This window comes from Rhipicephalus microplus, chromosome 3 (genome assembly GCF_043290135.1).
Source record: "Rhipicephalus microplus isolate Deutch F79 chromosome 3, USDA_Rmic, whole genome shotgun sequence".
In the NCBI taxonomy this organism is placed as follows: Eukaryota; Metazoa; Arthropoda; class Arachnida; order Ixodida; family Ixodidae; genus Rhipicephalus; species Rhipicephalus microplus.
In genome coordinates, this window is record NC_134702.1 from 90,882,636 (window position 1) to 90,902,879 (window position 20,244).

The window sequence follows — 20,244 nt, forward strand, 5'->3', positions numbered from 1 at the left end:
AGCCTAAAGAAAGTCCTTAGCTGGGAAGCCTCTTTTGTTTCTCGTCAGTTTTCTCTTTCTTTTCTACTTTTGTTCAATCTCGCGCTCTTTCCCACTTTTGTCGGTTTTTGTCTTTGTTTCTGCTTATTCCTAATTTTATTATTTTTTCCCGCCTTGTTTCTGTCTCTTTCCATTTCTCGCTTGCTTCCTCTTTCAAATTTTATACATGGTTCCCGTTGTAGTGTTCCCCTATCCATAGTAGTATTGTTCACACCTTTAACCCCTACTTTCGGTCATCTTTCACTCCCCCTTCCCCTTTATCCAGCACAGGGCAGCCAGCCGTTCCGAGAGCTGGCTGACCTCCCTGTCCTCCTTGCCTTCCTCCTCTTGCTCTTCCTGTAAACTTAATATCATCACCAAGGCACTCGAAAAAAAAAAACGAGAAAGACGACTTCTCTTTTACGCGAGCGTGCACTCAATATGCTAGAGCTGGATATGCTATAAGTGCGATCGCAGGACATGCAGAATACAATAGCCCAGTTCCCTAAACTGCTCCGCACCTAAAAAAAAAAGCACATAACATGGCCACAGCTGACGCAATACAACAGTTCGAATTTGAGTCTTATTTTTTTCGCTTCTGTAATCCGGAAAAGTGCTCCGCACTTTTTTCGTCGTAATAAAGGGCGCCCGCTGGGCTTCTTGCGGGGGAATACATACTCAAAAAGTGGGGGGCGGGGGAAGGGATTTACCAGTACAGGCAGCCTTCCTTTCACTGACATCACATGACCAGACAGATTATGCACTATGTGTAAGGTGCACAGTTGCCTGGTAGTCCTGAAGGTCGCTTCAGATGGATATGCAAGTCTTGGGATGCTGATCAAGGTGTCTCGTATACTACTGCTGCATATAGAAAATATGTAGAGGCTTCATAAGTGAACAACTAGCGGTCATTTACTTCATTATGGTGCCTATTGCTGAAGATAATCACTTTCGTGTAGACACCGCCATGTTCGACGATCGTTCGCCGCGTTTCGGGACAACCGTGCAAAGTGCTTTATGGGTGAGGCTCCTTAGGGTCGAGCCATGTCCGCCGTCCGTCGTGAGGCGTCATGACGACAACGATGACGCCGACAAACAAGCGCGTTCCAGACAACACCTTCTTTGGTGCAGACCAGCCGTTGGTGCAGACCAGCCGGCTTACGCAGGTGGTTCAAAGACGGAACCGCACTTAGAGTATTAAAACCTATATACAGCAAGCTCTGACGTTTTGATCACGTGTTGGGCTGACAAGGTGGGCTTCACTCACGGGACGTAATGCTCCCTCCTTCATTTTCTTCCTCCACGGCTTAGCAAAAAGATTGGAAAGAGAATAGAGAGTGAGAAGTAAAGGAGAGAGTAAAGCATGTCTTCTTATACTACAGTGCATCAAGAAGATGGGAAAGGGAAGTGGGGTAAAGAAAAGAGGGGAGGGTAAAGCTTAGCATATCTATCTAAACTATACTGTGTGTAAAGTGGGTGGAAAAGGGAATAGAGAGCATGCTCCCTTAGACGGACGTTGAGGCAACGTTCCATTCCTTTTTGTCCTTTCAGTGCGCTGATCATGATACAAATAATAGCTACGTCGCCCTAAAGAATCGCACTTCTCTAGTGTATATAGTGTAACTCTTTGATACAACGAACGGGTTTACATTAATATGACCGGTATATCGAAGCATTGCTAAAAGCTTCGCCATGGCCGTCTACTGGCTAAGGTACTTGGCTGCTCATTTGCAGGTCGGGGGATCAAATCCTGGCTGGGGCGGCTGCATTTTCGATGGAGGCGAAAATGCTGTAGGCCCGTGTGCTCAGATTCGGGTGCACGAGAAATAAGCCCAGGTCGTCGAAATTTCCGGAGTCTTCCATTACGGCGTCTCTCATAATCAGGTGGTGGTTTTGGGACGTTGATATCTGTGGTTTAATGTCCCAAAACCACCATATGGTTATGAGAGACGCCGTAGTGGAAGGCTCCGGAAATTTCGACCACCTGGGTTTTTTTTAACGTGCACCCAAATCTGAGCACACGGGCCTACAACATTTCCGCCTCCATCGGAAATGCAGCCACAGCAGCCGGGATTTGATCCCGCGACCTGCGGGTCAGCAGCCGAGTACCTTAGCAACTAGACCACTGCGGCGGGGCGGTTTTTGGGACGTTAAACACCATAAATCAATCAATCGAAGTATTGCTAATGCCACTGCTATATGGACACGATAGTGTTTTAAAGCTTGTTTCGCACAAATTCCTGTCGCCATCGTAAATTGTGAGCAGAAAATTATCGTGGCTGTGAACGAAAACTTGAGAAATATGCAAATAAAATAAGTAATAAAAATTCTTGGTTTAAGTGGGAATTGATCTGAGGATATTTCTAGCGCAAGAATGAGTTCTACCACAAAGCTACACTATTGCTCCAGACTGCTAAGAAAAAAAAAAAGGCACCTTCGCAGTGGGGGCTACATTCCACGAGGAAGTCCTAAGCTGAGCAGCTTTTTTGTTTCTTTTCAGCTTTATTAGGGGTGAAACAGGGTAGTTTATTGCAAACTGGTAATTAGGGGCGAAGCTTCTTATAGCGGCGCCCGTTCATCCCTCGTAGTCGTAGTCGTAATGCGTAACCAGTGTTACACTTTGATCTGCAAGGTGGTGCCGGTGGGCGATTTCTTCTGTGCGTTGTTGAACAATAAAAAATTCGCAGCGTGCGCGTTAACTAAAAGCCGAAATCTCCTCTCTCTCCTTCCTTCTTAACAGCCATTGGCATGTACATTGAGCACAATCTGACAAGAAAGGATTGCTACGTTACACTCCCTGGGCTTAACCTCCTTGGTTTTAGAAAGGTTTAGCGAGCGTTAGGCCGCAGTGCCATGAATACAGTGAACTAGTATATACAATGAACTCGAGGTGGTTTAAGGTGGGAAGTAGACACGAAGCGCAAGCCGCAAGAAAGTGTGCGTGTGCCACCTCTCGTTTAGTCCCTGGAATGTCCGCTGAATGGCGGTGCTTCTATATGGGGAATATGTGATGAAAAGATGCGAGATGGACGGTACTTGGAGTGTTGAATAGGTGGACGAACGGAAACACAGACAGATGCATGGACGGACGCAGGATGGCTGCACGGACGGATGGACGCATGGACGGACGCAGGAGTGGATGCATGGACGAACGCAGGGACAACGCACGAACAGACGCGCGCACGGATGGGCGGATGGATGCATGGACAATCACACAGAAGGCGCATGGACGGACGGAAGCATGAACGAATGGACGGACGAATGCTTCGCCCCACTCTCCATGATTCACTCCGTGGATATGCTGCCAATTTTTTTTTTTTTTTTTGCAAAGCATTGAAGATGCCATAGCAGTGCGACAAAGATCCTCTGCTGTATCCATCTGCGAATACTTATCTAACAAATTCAGCAAAGCTACACCGCTTGTACTGCGCCAACTATTATGTGGGCGTAGCGCACGTTTCGTTTCCGATTACACAATGTGCGCTTTTTCAAGATCAACACAACCTCGGAGGAACCCGCCTAGCTACAGCATATATCTCCACTCGGTGACCACTGTTCTTGACAGCCCTGCGGCATCTACAGAACAAACGTGCATGCCTTCTACAACGCCAAGAAATCGTACTTAGGTTTACTGATTATTCTGACTTTGTCTTGCTGAAATAAATGCTGCTTTATTTATGATAGAAGAACAGTTGCGGGAAGTGATTTGATTGATATGTGGGGTTTAACGTAAATGGACAATGGTGATCGAACAATGCGTGTGTACAATGCAAGCTGTTATATACAGCGAAAAGAACTTATTGCATATGCAGTGACGTACAAAGCAAAATTGTACAACAGAGACACGACATTATTGACATCGAGGAGATTAAACTTAAATAAATAGTAAGGCTATGTGAACAAACGAGAGGGGGAAGGGTCATTCACAGTGTAGGGTGATGTTTAGCATTCACTTGTGGGGACAGTTTGCTCTCGCGCTCAAGAACAATATTTCACAAAAAGGATATGTTTCTAAAGAAGAAAAGGAAAATACACACAGTAATGACACAGTGGTACAAGCTCTAGTTCCCCTCCTCAAGGGGAGGAAAGGCATGGACACTGTGTTGTTTTTTACGATTATAAATCGTGTAGACCAGTGTCGGAGGAAAGCCTCCTCCCCCAGCATGACTAATTCTGCATTAAGATGCATAAACATCTCTGTGTTTAGAAAAAAGTGGTTAACGACTTAGAGTACTTCGTACTATGCTATGGGAGAGCATAAAACCGTCAAGTTGCGTGAAAGAGATCTAGGGCTACAGACTAATTCTGCCTTAAGATGCATAAACATCTATATACTTAGAAAAAGTGTTTAATGACTTCTAGTACGTCGTAGTCAACTATGGGAGAGCAGTGCGCCGTTCCTGATTAACCCATACTAAAGATTTGAACGGGTGCAACCTGTTTAGAAAAACTTTATTTACAGCATGTACAGAACACAAAGGCTTCATACCATTCCAGTAACACGGCACATACACTTCGGCACATCTATATTTCACGAGTAACATCACTACGTTACAGTGAAAACATTCGCTCTATATACATGACAATGTTGGCATATATGTACACAAGACCTCAATGCGATATCATGATACAATGATATAACGATACAATAGATGCAATGAAACACGATATTAACAAATGAAATCATATAAAACAACTCAACGGGCGCTGCTTAGCACCAAGTCGGCCGAAAAGTGAGTTGTATCCTTTCGTGTTCCACCTTGACGAAAGGGCATGACCAATGCCGCAGAAACTCTTGCTCCCCGAGGAAGAAAAGCTCCTCGGAGAGGAACGCGAGGATCTCTAGTCTCATTCTCCCCAGTATTGGCCACAAAGCACGCCGGCGGCAATTGACAGCTACGGCCTCACATCAGTTTCTCCAAAGGCAGAACAGTCCCGCAACTATTAACACAGCGGAGAAGTGGCTACGCGGAAATCGGTCGTTGGACACGAAAGTTCGCACACCCTGTCCCCGAAAACTAGCATTACCCGCACGCCAAAAAAGGCGGGAAACCACACATTCAAACGTCGCATGTCGATTGGTCTCTACCATGACGCAGTTGGGGCAAGTGGAAGTGCGAACTACCTGCCATCGCTGCAACAAATCTCGTGTGGGGAGCAAGCCCCAGCCCAACCTCCAGACAAAGTCTCTGAGATGCCCTGGCAACACTGCGGCAGTTATTAGTTTCCAAACGCGGTTCATTACAGATTGACGATGCTGGGGCACCAAGGGCCGTACAAGGGCGGCTATTGTGTCCACCACTTTAGAATCGGCCACCTCTATCTCTGGGCGCATAGCTTCCAAACGTCGGTGAAATGCCAGAAGGGCTCGATACAATGATGGTAATTCAGTTGATTGGGGACCTTGGTTTATTTGGCTATCCGGCAAGAGGACACGTAGAGATGGCCCCAGATGGTAGCGAGCCAGTGTCTGAGCGGCCATGCCATCATTGCTTAGTATTCGCAATAGAGTGCGGAGGCACATTGTAGAAGCCGTGACGGAAACGTCGGGGAATGCAAAACCGCCTTGATCTCGCGGTTAAGCTAACGCTGGACGCGATAACACTTCTGTGCCACCAGACCAAAAAATGAACTGATGCAGCTTTGCACTTTCCTGCAGACGTAGAGCGGTGGTTTAACAGAATGGAAAAGGTACCGAATTTTCCTAGGTACACCATTTGAGTTAAGTATCGGCGTTCCAAGAGGGGGAATTCAAAGTACCTGGCTGCTTTGATACCACTTAGAAGAGTTTGTACAACGGATGACCAGATGCTATCTTGTATACCAAATGCAGTGAAAGTAACTCCGAGTATTGAAATCTCAGGAGACCACTGTAAAGGCGACGTGATGTTGATACGACCGCTGGGGCTGCCAATGAAAAAATACTGGCTTTTAAAAAGTTTACCCTTGCACCGGAGATAATACCGAAATCATGGAATGTATCAAGAGCATGCTGCAGCGACTGTTCATTATGTACATATAGAGTAATATCATCTGCATATGCAGTGACCTTTACTTGAGTGTTACCGGGTAGAGGTAAGCCACGAATTTGCGGGTGATGTTCAACGGTCCCTAAGAAGGGGTCTAATGCAAGGATAAATAACACTGGGGAGAGGGGACACCCTTGACGGGCCTCACGCGTGACTCTAAATGCGTCACTTTCACGGGAATCTTAGTAAAGAGTACTTTCTGAATTAGTGTACATCGCGTGGATGAGGTCAATTAAGTTATCCGGGAATTCGTATGCATGTAAAACATTTAGTATGTAGCCATGTTCTATGAAATCAAAAGCTTTTTCTTGAATTAATGAAACCAACAGTCCTTGCGCACATCGGCTAGTGGTGTATTGAATGATGTCACGCGTCAACCCCGTATGGGTGTGTATTTCTCGGCCCGGAACACAACAGACCTGGTGGGGAGCGATTAATGTTGCAAGAAATGGGCTGATTCGGCGCACCAAAATGTTGGCCAAGAGCTTGTAATCTACATTGAGCAGGGTAATTGGGCGCCAATCTTCTGGTCGCGCGGACATTGGGTCTTTCTTGGGAACTAGTGTTATACGGCCTTTGTGGAAAGAGGTTGGAAGTGTAATATCTTGGAAACACTTGCGAATGACGCGTGGCATAGTTGGACCAATGATAGGCCAGAACTGTACATAAAACTCTGCAGGGAGTCCGTCAGGCCCTGGGGCCGATCCCTTTTTCATTGCGCCTAATGCACCCTTGATTTCGTCATCGGATGGCGGTGATAGCAGGACGTCATTTGAGATGTTGGAATCATGAGGTAAATCTTTTAGCAGAGGATGCGAAGAAACGGGTCCTGGGTAACAGACATTAGCACCAGATTGAGCTATTGACTCAAAGTGTTGAGTGAATTCCTGAAAGTCGCGCGTACCCGCCGCAGCTGGAGCGGGAGAGTTCAGCGAGTGGGCAGGCGAGCCTGGTGGACAAAGCAGAGCTCTGCGTGCATACCCTAGCACCTCAAGATGTGCCCACGGTGCACGTCTACAGCGCCAAGCTGCAGCCGAGAGTGAAGAAGCGCGCATTACACGTTGGTACCTTTCAACGAGCTCCTCTTGCCATGCCCACATTACAGTGGAAAGGCTGGGATCTCAATTGGCAATGCGTATCTTGTGGATTAACAATGACGCATCTTTCGACATACGGGTGCAAAGTCCTCTACCCGACTCACTGCAATAATGGCGGCACTCTTCTTTGAGGCGATCCCAATCAGCTACATCCTCCCCAATGAGCGATGCGCGTAATGCTCGGGATAATTTCTCCGTAGCCTGAGAGTCCTGGAGGACGCGGCAACGAGACGCCATGGTCTGTGAATCGTTGGCGCCCCCGCTGACTGGCGGAGAGAGAACATAACCGGCCGATGGTTGCTAATGTACACTGGTGTCGGTGGCAATGACATTACCCCGGTGTCGTGAACGTAGGTAATGAGACTGGGGGATGCATACACGCGATCGATTCGGCTGCTCGGCGTTGCTCGACGCCAAGTATAGGCATAATTACTGCCATGCACACTTTGATGAATGTCACTGAATGCCAATTGCTGCACTAGACGTTCGAGTTCTCTGGCATTCCAGTTTGACCGGCCACGAACCGGACCTCGAACGTCTGCGTGTGAGTCTAAGACACAATTGAAATCCCCTAAAAGTACCACATGTTGGGAATTTAAAAGGAACGAATCAAGAGATTGGAAGAACGCGTTTGAGCTCACGCGTGCCGCTGGGGCATACACGGCAACAAATCTTATTCTTAACGAAAAAAAGGTGCAGTCGAACGCCAGCATGCGTCCGAAGACATCGAAGGAAACATGATGGTCACGTAAAAGACCTCGGTTAAAAATAATGACTCCGACGCCAGTCAAACGCGTGCTGGCGTACGAAAACAAACAATCAATATTGAACGCGCGCTTGAAAGCGAGTACATCAGAAAGCTTGAAAAAATTTGTTTCTTGCATGAACAGCAAATCACAGTGCACTGAACGCGCAAAAGCCAATACCTCAGCCTGTTTTTGTGGATTGCGGAAACCTTGAACGTTAAAAGTAATAACTTTTAGAGTAAGAGCCATGGGGAAAGTGAAAACTTAGTATAGGATCACGCAAATGCAGGGGTACCTTTATCAGGTGCTGGAGCCGGTGCCCCGCAAGTGGCTGAGTCATTTTTTCCGGCCAGGCGATCCACCGGAGGCTCGGGGCTTCCGGGATCGCGTCGAAGTCCGCAGTGGACTTCTGTCTCTGGTGGGGGCTTCTAAGTCACGAGTAGTTATCCGGTCGCGTTTGGAGTCCGGGTTCTTGAGCGAGGATGGTACAAATGCGTCTTCACTGTCCTGGCTTATGTCACTGGGGCTGGTGTCTTCGTCAATTTGTAGGGGCGCCTCACTCACGGAGCTGTTGGAGTCCTCGTAGATGCAGGCGTCGTCGTCTTGAGATGTAGACTCCTCGATGACACCTGAACTTGTTGTCGACAGAGCAGCGACGCGAGGAGCGTCAGATGCAATATTTCCATTCGAGACGCCGTCCTCACGAGGCGCTTCGTCTGACTAGGGCTTGGCCTGCGATTCCTCAGAAATTGCCATCCATACCACCTTGGTGTCTTATTCGACCCACAGTGCATCTCAGTGTACCAGGGATCCAGAGGAAATCTGAGCTTTCATCCCCCGTGCTGAAACAACTGTCTCTTATTCTTTTGCACGAGAAATAATCAGACAGCATACATGTATACACCGATGGTTCCACGAACCGCCAGTGTTCGTCAAGGGCAGTAGTTGTCCCAGCAAGAGGTGTTACCATCAGCTTTAAGACTGACCATTCCACGGCATCTACAGCAGCGGAACTAGCTGCTTTGCGCGCTGCACTCTGTGTGGTCAATCGGGAACCACCACAACAATGGTCGATTTTCAGTGACTCAAGGGCTGCCCTACAATCTGTGCTCTCAGCACTGCGTCGCGGACCATACGAACAGCTTGTCTTCGAAATTCGATGCCTTCTCCACACTTCACACGAGAAAGGGCATCATGTGACCCTTCAATGGCTGCCAAGTCACTGCGGCATCATAGGAAACGAACATGCCGATACTGCCGCGCGGGCAGCCCTTGAAGGAACACGAGAAGAAGCCATACCACTTTCGCGGAACGATGCTGCCAGTAATCTTCGACGAGTTGCGCGTGAAATCACGTTTTCACTATGGTGCCCACCAAACATCGATACGAATCGTCAACACCACCTGTCCTCTTTGATGGCTCTCCGCATGCCCACTGGACTCGACCGAAGAGAAGCCACCCTTCTTCATCGCTTATGGCTAGGTGTGGCATTTACAAAATCTTGTTCCTTTGTCATAGGAATGGCCGACAACGCTCTCTGCGATGCCTGTCATTGCGAAGAGACGCTACACCACATCCTGTGTGACTGTCCGTTGTATGAAATCCAGAGACAGTCACTGGCGTCCGCTTTTGCGCGCGTCGACAACAGCCAAATGTCTGTGGACACTATTCTGTCAAGTGCCCGAGAAAAGACAATGCAACAGAAGGCGACAAAAGCTCTGTTGAAATTCTTACGCGACACGAACTTGAATAAGCGACTGTAATGGCAATGTCACACACCACGAAAGACAAGACTGGACTATGACTGAGTGTGCGCGCGTGTGCTGCCGAATGTGCTGTGTTTTTCTCTTCCTTCTCTGCTCACTATCTTTCATCTCCCCCATCCCTCTCCCATGCGCAGGTTAGCAAACCGGCTGCCTATAGGCTGGTTAACCTCACTGCCGTTCTTTTCCCCCTATTTTCCTTCCTTCCTTCCTTCCTTCCTTCCTTCCTTCCTTCCTTCCTTCCTTCCTTCCTTCCTTCCTTCCTTCCTTCCTTCCTTCCTTCCTTCCTTCCTTCCTCAGAAATGGATCAATTTCCCACGGGACGCGGGAAATTGAAGTTTTCAGTACCTTGAGGGATTACCAGGTCCGGAATCGTTGGGGACGCAGTGGGCGTCTGGTGCAGCGTTGCGATTGGCGCACCTTGGTCATGGTTGGTTACAGTGGCTCGCGTTGACGAATAGTCGCACTTGTTCTTAGATGGCGTTCCTGGTTGAAGTGGAGGGAAAACCTTGGATGCCGCCTCGGAATACGATGGCCTGATGGTGCAGGCCACGGTGGCACGCGGGTCCGCACAACGGTGACACGGCAGTGAGCTGCCTTTCCCGTCGTGGCCATAAACGCTGCACCTTCCACAAAACGGAGCTGTGCAGTTCATGCGCAAGTGCCCACTGTCTCCACATCGACGGCACACTCGCTGGATGCCTTTATAGTCACAGGTTACTCGATGACCCGCGACATTGAGGAAGTTGGGCACCGGTGACGAAGCCTTCATTTCCATGCGGACGTATCGCGTCCAAGTGGTCACGGTTGGGCGCGATCCCATCAGTCCTCTGGTGATGTGCAGCACCTTCCCGTAGGGAGAGAGTGCTTGTGTGAGGACTTCGCTGGGTACGCGGCATGGCAAGAACAGGACGGTCATTTGGGTCGCTTGGGGTCCCAGGGGTATGATGGCGACACGCTCTCCTCGGATGATGAAGTGCGACGCGTCTACGATTTGGACCAGTGTGGCCTCACTGTTGACGGTAACTTGGTAGTTCCGGCCTCCAAAGTGCTGAACGCAGTACACTTCTTCGATTCCTACTATTGAAGACGCCGCGTCAACGACGTCTTCGAGACTAGTCCCCTCGGGGACGACTACGTCGAAGGCTAGCGCCTTCCGCGGAGGCTGACCTGCCATTACGGGCGTCCGCCAGCCCAGGGACGCCCTGAGACGCTAACGACGACAACGAGGGCACACGAGCAGCTGTACTCTACTACTACAACTGGTTACCTACGCGTAGATTTATGGTTTAGGCAAACCTGATACCACGTTAATTGCTGCACACTGAGCCAGCCTACACAACCTGTTTAGAAAAAGTTTATTCTTTCATTGGACGCAACAAAGCTAAGAGACAAGCGTCTGTATAACAGGCACAATAACAAACAAAAGACAAAGCACAACATACATTATACATTTAAACAAAAGTGTCCAAGTCCATAGGATGTCCATAGTCCATTGTACTAATAACTATACATACACTACATAAATGCAATAAACACAATATGGACTATGTACATGATGATATATGTGCAGAATTTACAAGACTTGGTGAATATATTAGAAAATATGTACAACAGGTATCAATATTCATAAAAGTTACACAACTTACAGCGTTAGAATGAATTGCATATATAGAAGAGCTCACACCCATATGGGACATACACAAACACATAAAAATAGTAAACACATACTGGTTACATGCACCAATCAGACATTGACAGGTGACCTGGCTATAGGAACCAGGCCAGGTGGAAGACTAATCGAACGCGTCTGTCAACTACGGAAAGAAAGCGGCACGACCATTGTCGCAGAAATTCTTCCTCCCCAAGGAAGAAGAATTCCTCCGACAGAAACGATAAGAGTTCAGAGTAGAGGCGTTCCAGAATCGGAAAAAGAGCACGACGACGATGACCTGCCGCAACAGCTTCACACCTATTACGCCATAAACAAAAAGCTCCCGCAGCTATTAGAAGGCGTGCAAAGCGACTACGCGAGCAGCAACCAGATGTTACAAAGCGATTAACACCTAGGCCATGAAAACTAGTGTTAAGTGACTTCCAAAACACCTTTGCAATGACACATTGCTGCAGCATACGCTGGTTAGACTCCTGTAACGGGCAGTTAGGACAAGTGGAAGATGGGACCATGCCCCACCTCTCCAGTCTGTCCCGTGTTGGGAGTACTCTCCATCCAAGACGCCACATAAAGTCACGGAGGTGACCAGGCAAAAACGATGCCGTTATCGCGCTCCACGAGACGTGTCTCGATTGTGCTAGACGGGCTGGAGGAGCCAGAGGAAGCAGAAGAGCCGCCGTTGTATCTACAATGCGGATTTCTAGAATGTCCACATCGGGACAAACCTGCTGCGCGTGTCAATAAAATGCTACTGCCGTTGAGTAAAATGCAGACACGTTAAGTGTTTGCGGTGCAGAATTAAGCCATGCATCTGGTAGTAAATAGCGTAGCTTGGTGCCTAAGAAGTAACAGGCAAGATCACGCGCGGGGCACTGATCACCATGCAACAACCGCAGTAAGAATCGTAGAGGAAGCAGCCGGCAGCGAACAGAGACAGATGGGAATGCGAATCCACCGCAGTTTCTCGGTTGCCCAAGAGCTGCTTGGCAAACCAGCTCTGTTCCACCTGACCAGAAAAAGGAGCCAATGAGGGATTGCAAGGACCTGGTGATTCGTAATGGGGGCTGTAAGACATGAGATATGTACCAAGCACGGCCGCAAAACACCGTCTGTGCTAAATACCTTCTTTCTAGCATCGGTAAATCATACTCTTGTGCTTCCCGCACGTGTCGTTTTACATCTTCGACTACTGAATTCCACAAGCAGGCTGATATGCCGTAGCAAGTATAATCAAGCCCCAGAATGCGAATAGAGTCACTTTTTTGAAGACCGAAAAGAAACTTAGACATGCGTCTGGGGAACCAATGAATAAATATCGACATTTGGAAAAATTTAACGCAGCACCTGAAATGGTGCCATACGTTGTAAAAAGTCGTAGGCTACGGGATAAACTGTCCTCATTCTTCAAATACAACGTGATGTCATCAGCAAATGCTGTCACTGTCACGGTACCACTACCTGAAAGAGGAAGGCCTCTAACGTAAGGGTCAGCGATTAGCGATTGAAGGAATGGTTCGAGGCTGAGTACAAAAAGTGCAGGGGATAAAGGACACACCTGGCGAGCACCACGGGTAACCGAAAATGGCGCACTCTCTAAACCATCAAGAAACAACGTGCTGCGTATATTTCGGTATGCGTTTCTGAGAAGCTCAACGAAGTTTTGTGAGAAGCCAAATGCTGCCATTACGCTAAATATAAAGCTATGTTCGAGGCGATTGAATGCCCTTTCTTGGTCAAGTGAAACAAAGAGTCCCCGAGCTGATCTTGTTAACGTGTACGCAAATATATCGCGCGTAACAAAGGAAAGACTGTGGATTTCTGTTCCAGGAATAGAGCACGCCTGATGATGACCTATTAAGGAGGGCATCAGGCTTCTCAAACACAGAGTGATAACTGGCGCGAAAGTTTTATAATCAACGTTGAGGAGCGTTATTGGTCGCCACTCCTCTGGGCGAACTGACGATGGGTCAAGATTAGGTATTAAAACAGTTCGACCATCGCGAAAGCTATCAGGAAAATCAAAGTTCTCGAAACAGCGGCAAATAACAGAGGTGAAAAGAGCACCAATGTCGTCCCAAAACGTTAAATAAAACTCAACAGGCAACCCATCCGGCCCGGGGGCCGAGCCACGCTTCATGGAAGACAGTGCCTCTTTCACTTCGTCAGCTGACGGACTTGTGCACAGTTGTTCAGCTACTTCAGATGAAATTTGAGGTAGCCTACTTAACATTGTGGCTGTCTCGGTGGTACCACGATGTGATGACATTGTCGTACGAGCCATGTTGGCAAAGTGAGCTAAGAAAGCTGATTGATCACGTGTCGGCGGCAACGTAGTGTGTAAGAATCTGGCCGCCGGAGTTCCTAGTCGACTCGACGTGTTTAGAAACGAGCTTTTCGCAAAGCGTAGAACCTCAGGGTGAGCACATGGATTACGTCTGCAACGCCAAGCAGCCGCCGTCAATGACGAAGCTGCAATGAGGCGTTGAAAACGACCCCTTAACTCTCGCTGCCATGCGCGCATCCAGGGAGTTAGTCGATCAACCCGAAGAGCAATACGCAGCTTTGTGGCAGTGTCCGCTAGTTTTTCGGACGTACGGCGTCTAAGGGCCCACCCTGCTACTGAGCAGTGTAAACGCCACTGTGTCTTGAGCGCGTCCCACACCTCCGGACCGCATCCCAAAAGAGAGGCGTGCAAGATTCTAGATAAACTGGAGCGTGTACGCACGTCGTGCAGAATGCGGATGTCAAGACGCCAAGGTTTCACTGATGATGAAAAGGGAAAGTGAGCCTCGAGCGTCACTGGTCGGTGGTCTGATATATAAACAGGCGATGATGGTAATGTTACTACATCAGAGTGCGATACGTAAGAAGCTAGCGCGCTCGGCACATAGAAACGATCCAAACGACTAGACGACGTGCTACGCCGCCAATTCCAGGCATACTGTGGTCCATGTACTAGTCTGTACGTATCTATCAAAGAGAAATGTTGCACTAGGTGACGCAGCTCTCGCGCGTTCCAATCAGAGCGACCCCATCCTGGACCTTGCACGTTAGCTCGCGTGTCTAATACACAATTAAAGTTTCCAGTGAGTATGACATGACGACCATCAAGAAAATACACGTCCAGGTTACAGAAAAAATTGTTAGACATCGCTGCTTGAGCTGGCCCATAAATACACAAAACACGCAGCTTGAAGGATGATAGGACGCAGTCAAAACCAATACCCGTCCGAACCCGTCATAGAAAACATGATGATTGCGCAGAAGAGTGCGGTTAAAAATAATAATTCCAACTCCAGAGAGGCGAGAAGTCACGAACGAAAAATAACAGTCTAAATTAAATGCGCGTTCGAATGCACGAACGTGGCCAATGGTGAAAAAATTTGTTTTCTGTAAACACAGAATATCACAATGTTCTGCGCGGGCTATGCTGATAACCTCGGCTTGCTTTACTGGGTTACGGAACCCTTGAACATTTAAACAAAGGATTTTCACGGTGTCAGCCTACACATGACATGCTGCAAAACTGGTATGGTAACATGACTACAGGCTACGCTCACGATGCGCTCACGGCCGTTTCGCTAGCTTCACATATACCATATTTGGTATTACGTGACGTCAATGGATGACGAAGGTATGTGACTGGTGCAAACATGGTAATCATGAAATGCATGTCATATGAGAACATGACTACAGGCCACAGTCAAGGCGCAATTGCACTTTGACCAAATATTGACCAATTGCACTTTGACGTGACCCGGCGCGTCTGCGCGGGCGTCCGTTTTGTCACGTGACGCCGGCGTTGCCACGCCAGGCGCCGCTCCTGCCATATGCTCTCAGGCGCACGCTGAGCTGCGTTGCTTTCACGCATGCGCGTTTCAGCGCGTCCAGCGTCCCTCCGTCTCGAGAAGAGGCACACGTAGTGCTGTTTAAGAAACACATTGGCATCAAATGCAGAATGTCGCATATCGCGCTGGTTGCCGTAGGACCGCGCCGACGGACGCCGTTCGTGCCTGGCGTCAGACTATAGAGTGCTCGCGTTTTGCGAACGTAGCGCCGCTGTTCCCAGCGTGTGCGCGCGTCAACTTACGTTGGAGTATATTGTGCCCTTTATGATGCACTCGAGGCCGCTTTGCTAGCTCCACATATACCAAATTTGGTGTTACGTGACGTCACTGTGTGACGAAGGTATATGACTGGTGCAAACATGATACGCATGACACGCGTGTCATTTAAGAACATGACAACATACCACGCTTATACCGTGCTCACTGCCGTTTAGCTAGCTCCACATATACTAAATTTGCCATAACGTGACGTCAATAAACTAAAAAGGTAAACGACACATCTAGACTTGATAATCATGACACGGAAGTTGTGAACTGCAAAATTTACCTGCATCTCGTAACGTTGTGGTGTTTTGAAAGTGACATATCAACCTTCCTCATTTGTGCTTCGGATATCATCGATTCCCACTGTACGTGGCATCTGCCAATTTTTTAGAGGCGAAGCTCCTTATAGCTACACCTGTTCGTCCCTCGTAGCGTTGTAGTACGTAACAAGTGGAACATTTTGACCTCCAAGGTGGTGCCGGTGAGAGGTTTCTTCTGTGCGTTGTTGAACAATAAAAATAGTGCTTGATGTACGTGTCAATGGCCGCTAATGGGGAACGAGAGACAGGAGCGTTCGGCTTTTAGTTAACGCGCATGCTGCAATCCCCATTAGCAGCCATTGGCATGTACATTGAGCACTATCTGACAAGAAAGGGTTGCTACGTCATACTCGCTGGGTGTAACCTCCTTAGTTTTAGAAAGGTTTAGCGAGCATTGAGCCGCAGTGCCATGAATACAATCAACTAGTATATACCAGAAATGAACTCGAGGTGGTTAAAGGTGGGAAGTAGATTCGAAGCGCAAGCCGTAAGAAATTAGAAGCCGAATTCTCCTGTCTCTCAGTTCCCATTAGCAGCCATTGGCATGTACATTGAGCACTATAGCTGGCAGGAAAAGTTTGCTACGTTATACTCGCTGGGCGTAACCTCCTTGGTTTTAGAAAGGTTTAGCGAGCGTTGGGCGGCAGTGCCATGAATACAGTGAAATAGTATATACCATGAACTCGAGGTGGTTAGAGGTGGAAAGTAGACCCGAAGCGCAAGCCGTAAGAAAGTGTGCTTGTGCCACCTCTCGTTTAGTCCTTGGAATGTCCGCAGGATGGCGGTGCTTCTATAGACCTTTTCAAAAACGCCTCCCTGGGCGCCGCCATAGTCCTCTTTGGGCTGTGCAAATTGACGTCTCCCCTCAAAAATACATTGACAAGGCTGCGCCGTTAGCGTTCATGCTCCCGCGCGCAGCCCATCGTTGCGGTGTTTTTTCCCCACTGTGAAAAGGTGAATATGGGGAATACATGATGAAAAGATGAGAGATGGCGGTACTTGGAGTGTTGAATAGATGTACGAATGGACGCACAGGCAGATGATAGATGGACGCATGGACGGACGCTGGGGCGAATGCATGGACGAACGCAGGGACGGACGCATGAACAGACGCACGCACGGATGGGCGGATGGACGCATGGATGGACGGAAGCAAGAACGAATGGACGGACGAATGCTTCGCCCCACTCTCCATCATATACTCTGTGGATATGCTGCCATTTTTTTTTGCAAAGCATTGAAGATGCCATAGCAGTGTGACAAAGATCCTCTGCTGTATGCATCTGCGATTACTTATCTAACAAATTCAGCAAAGCTACACCGCTTGTACAGCGCCAACTATTATGTGGGCGTAGCGCACGTTTCGTTTCCGGTTACACAATGTGCGCTCATTTCAAGATCAACACAACCTGGGAAGAACCCGCCTAGCTACAGCATATATCTCCACTCGGTGACCGCTGTTCTTGACAGCCTTGTGGCATCTACAGAACAAACGTGCATGCCTTCTACAACGCCAAGAAATCGTACTTAGGTTTACTGATTATTCTCACTTTGTCTTGCTGAAATAAATGCTGCTTTATTTATGATAGAAGAACAGTTGCGGGAAGTGATTTGATTGATATGTGGGGTTTAACGTCCCAAAACCACCATATGATTAAGTGGCGGGAAGCCGGAGTTAGAATACAGTTATTGTTCCATTTGCACAACACCTTTATTCTTCTGCCATTTCTTAGACTGCGCCTCTATTTCAGCACACTGGTTTTCGAAACTAAACATGGCGTCCATGATGTCGTGGGTCAGTGTGTGCAGACATAAACGCGCTGTTTAGTTCTCTAAGAAAGGATATACTCGTAATGTGGGACTACAATGTACGCTGCACCACCGCAACGGTTCACTACGCAAGCAAGCGAAACCTGAAGCAGCCACAAGCTGCCGTGCTTCATCTTCCTGGAGTAATGCGAACGTTCGGAAGCCTCGTCTCCCTATAGCCTTCGCATCAATGTCGTGTTATCCAATGGGGAAAAGTTGCCGCCGAGGTATAGGAGGAGAACGTAACAGCGTGTTCAGGTCGTCGTTGAACTACGGGAGAAGAGAAAGGACAGAAAAGGCCGTATTGTTACGGTCCTAGTTACGCTGTAACTATACCGTATAGTTAACACTTGTAGAACCATTTCTCCTCGCACTATAGTATTGCAGTTCGGTACGCTGCCACTTCCTTCATTTTTTTTTGTACCGCAGTGAACGCAACTTAACTTTATATAAAGGAGTTATATATGTAATCATCATCAGCAGCCCGACTACGAACACTGCAAGATGAAGAGTCTCCCCCATGTTCCGCCACCAACCCGCACTTGCACTCCCGGGTCTTGCAAACGTGGAAACCTCCTATATAATCGCACTTATTTCTCTGTCGCTCTTTCACGCATTTGCTTTCTGTTGGTAGTCCGTGAATTACCCATATTGATAGTTATAGATAAACTGTTTCTCAGCTAGGAGAAAGTAGTATGGCGTTCGCGTCACGACTGAGTGTGTCTGATTTGAAGTACCTGATGTACTTTACGATGGAGAATGCTAATCCAGGGTGTTTAGAAAAAAAAAATGTTATTGACTTAGAGTACGCCGTATACTCTACTGTGCGAGAGCATTAATCCGTGACATGGGCCTCACACTATGTGTTTAGAAATAGGGCGTGGAACCGGCACATTGATGGATCAGCCTGTCACGCAATTTTTTGCTGTTCATGCAGGCTAACAGCGTTGCAATGTCGGAGCACCCACTTATCTACAGTCAAGGGAACCAGGATTCTTCAAGTTTCAGCGTTGAATCTACCAACGACCGAGGATACATGAATACCTGCGCAGCCTCTGATTTCAGTCAGTGCCCAATACCAGTCTGCAAACAATGGGACGATCCGGAGGCAGCCTGTTGTGACTACACCGTACCTAAGGGAGCAAGCGACAGACGACAAACTGGGCGAGGGAGCAAGCGACAGACGACAAACTGGGCGTGGAACCGGCACATCGATGGATCAGCCGGTCACGCAATTTTCACTGTTCATGCAGGTTAGTCACTTACCACACCACGAGAAGTTCGTTCTTTTTTATTTTGCCGGTTCCACCCCAAGTGTTGTATGACTGTGTGAGGTCGCACTCTATATTGTACATTGTCGCAAAAAACGGCAGTTCCTGTTGTTGAAGCGATCGAGTTTTTATTTACTCTTGCTCTTGTTGTGTGGAGATATTGAAATGAACCGGGGCCTGATGCGGCAACACTGCAGAGAATATTGGTGGACGGACAAAGTGAAATTAAGGTACAGCTTAATAGCATTGAATGAAACTAAACAACACAAAAAGCTGCTCTAGAAGACTTGACGAAGCGCATGTCGTCCTTGGAATCTGCAGTTGCTGGATTTCCGAAAGTAGAAGCAGCAGTAGATGAATGTAAAAAGCTATGTGACCATCAAGAACGCAGTATGCAGTCTCTGATGTCAAAAGTAGACGACCTAGATAATCGAAGTAGGCGATGTAATCTTATTTTCTACGGCATAGCAGACAGCGATAGCAACGGATCGTGGTCAGAGTCGGAAAAGCACGTCAAAGTGGTTCTCTTCTTTGTCTCCGTCTTTTTTGTGCGCCGCTTTTCTTTGAATATGAACTGATATCAGCCTATCAGAAGATTTCTCGCCTCAAAGGCGAACGATACGGCGACGGCTTTGGAAATGCGCACAGGAACACAAAAATGATGACACACAGGCTATAATGAGAAACGACACCCTCTACTTGAACAAAATCAAATATGTTTACGATGAGAGTACTGAAGAAGTCGTACGAAGCAAGTGACCATGCAGCGATCCGTCCGGCAAAATATTTTTTCTTGTAATCAATTGCCGCAGTATTAACAATAAGGTTGATGAATTAAGTAGCCTCTTAGAAACTGTTAAACCGTTAGTCGTAATAGGAACAGTGTCATGGCTCGATGAGAGCGTAGCGGGCAGTGCAGTGTTCCCAGCCAACTTTGTATGCTTCAGAAAAGATCGGAATAACCGTGGTGGGGGCATATTTGTTCTGGTTGACGAAAGCGTTGCGTCGTGTCAAACTATAGTGCGGGAAAGCACATGCGAAGCAGTATGGTGCCAAATAAGACTTCGGAATGGTAAAATGTTATCTGTGTGCTCCTTTTATCGCCCACCGCAGGCCTCTGTAGTAACATTATCAGAGCTTACGAGCCAATTAGAAGCAATTAAACTTGATTACATTGTTGTCGCTGGAGATTTTTACCTTCCAGATCTTGATTGGCACAGCCAGCCTGCCCTTTTAGGAATTACTGGCAGGCAATGCACTGCTATGGCTAGTATTGTTAGCTTATTTTCACTTACGCAGACTGTTCTGGAGCCCACAAGAGAAACTCACGTTCTTTATTTATTATTCACAAATGCACCAGATAAGGTTCTGTCCACAGTAGTCATACCAGGATTTAGTGACCAC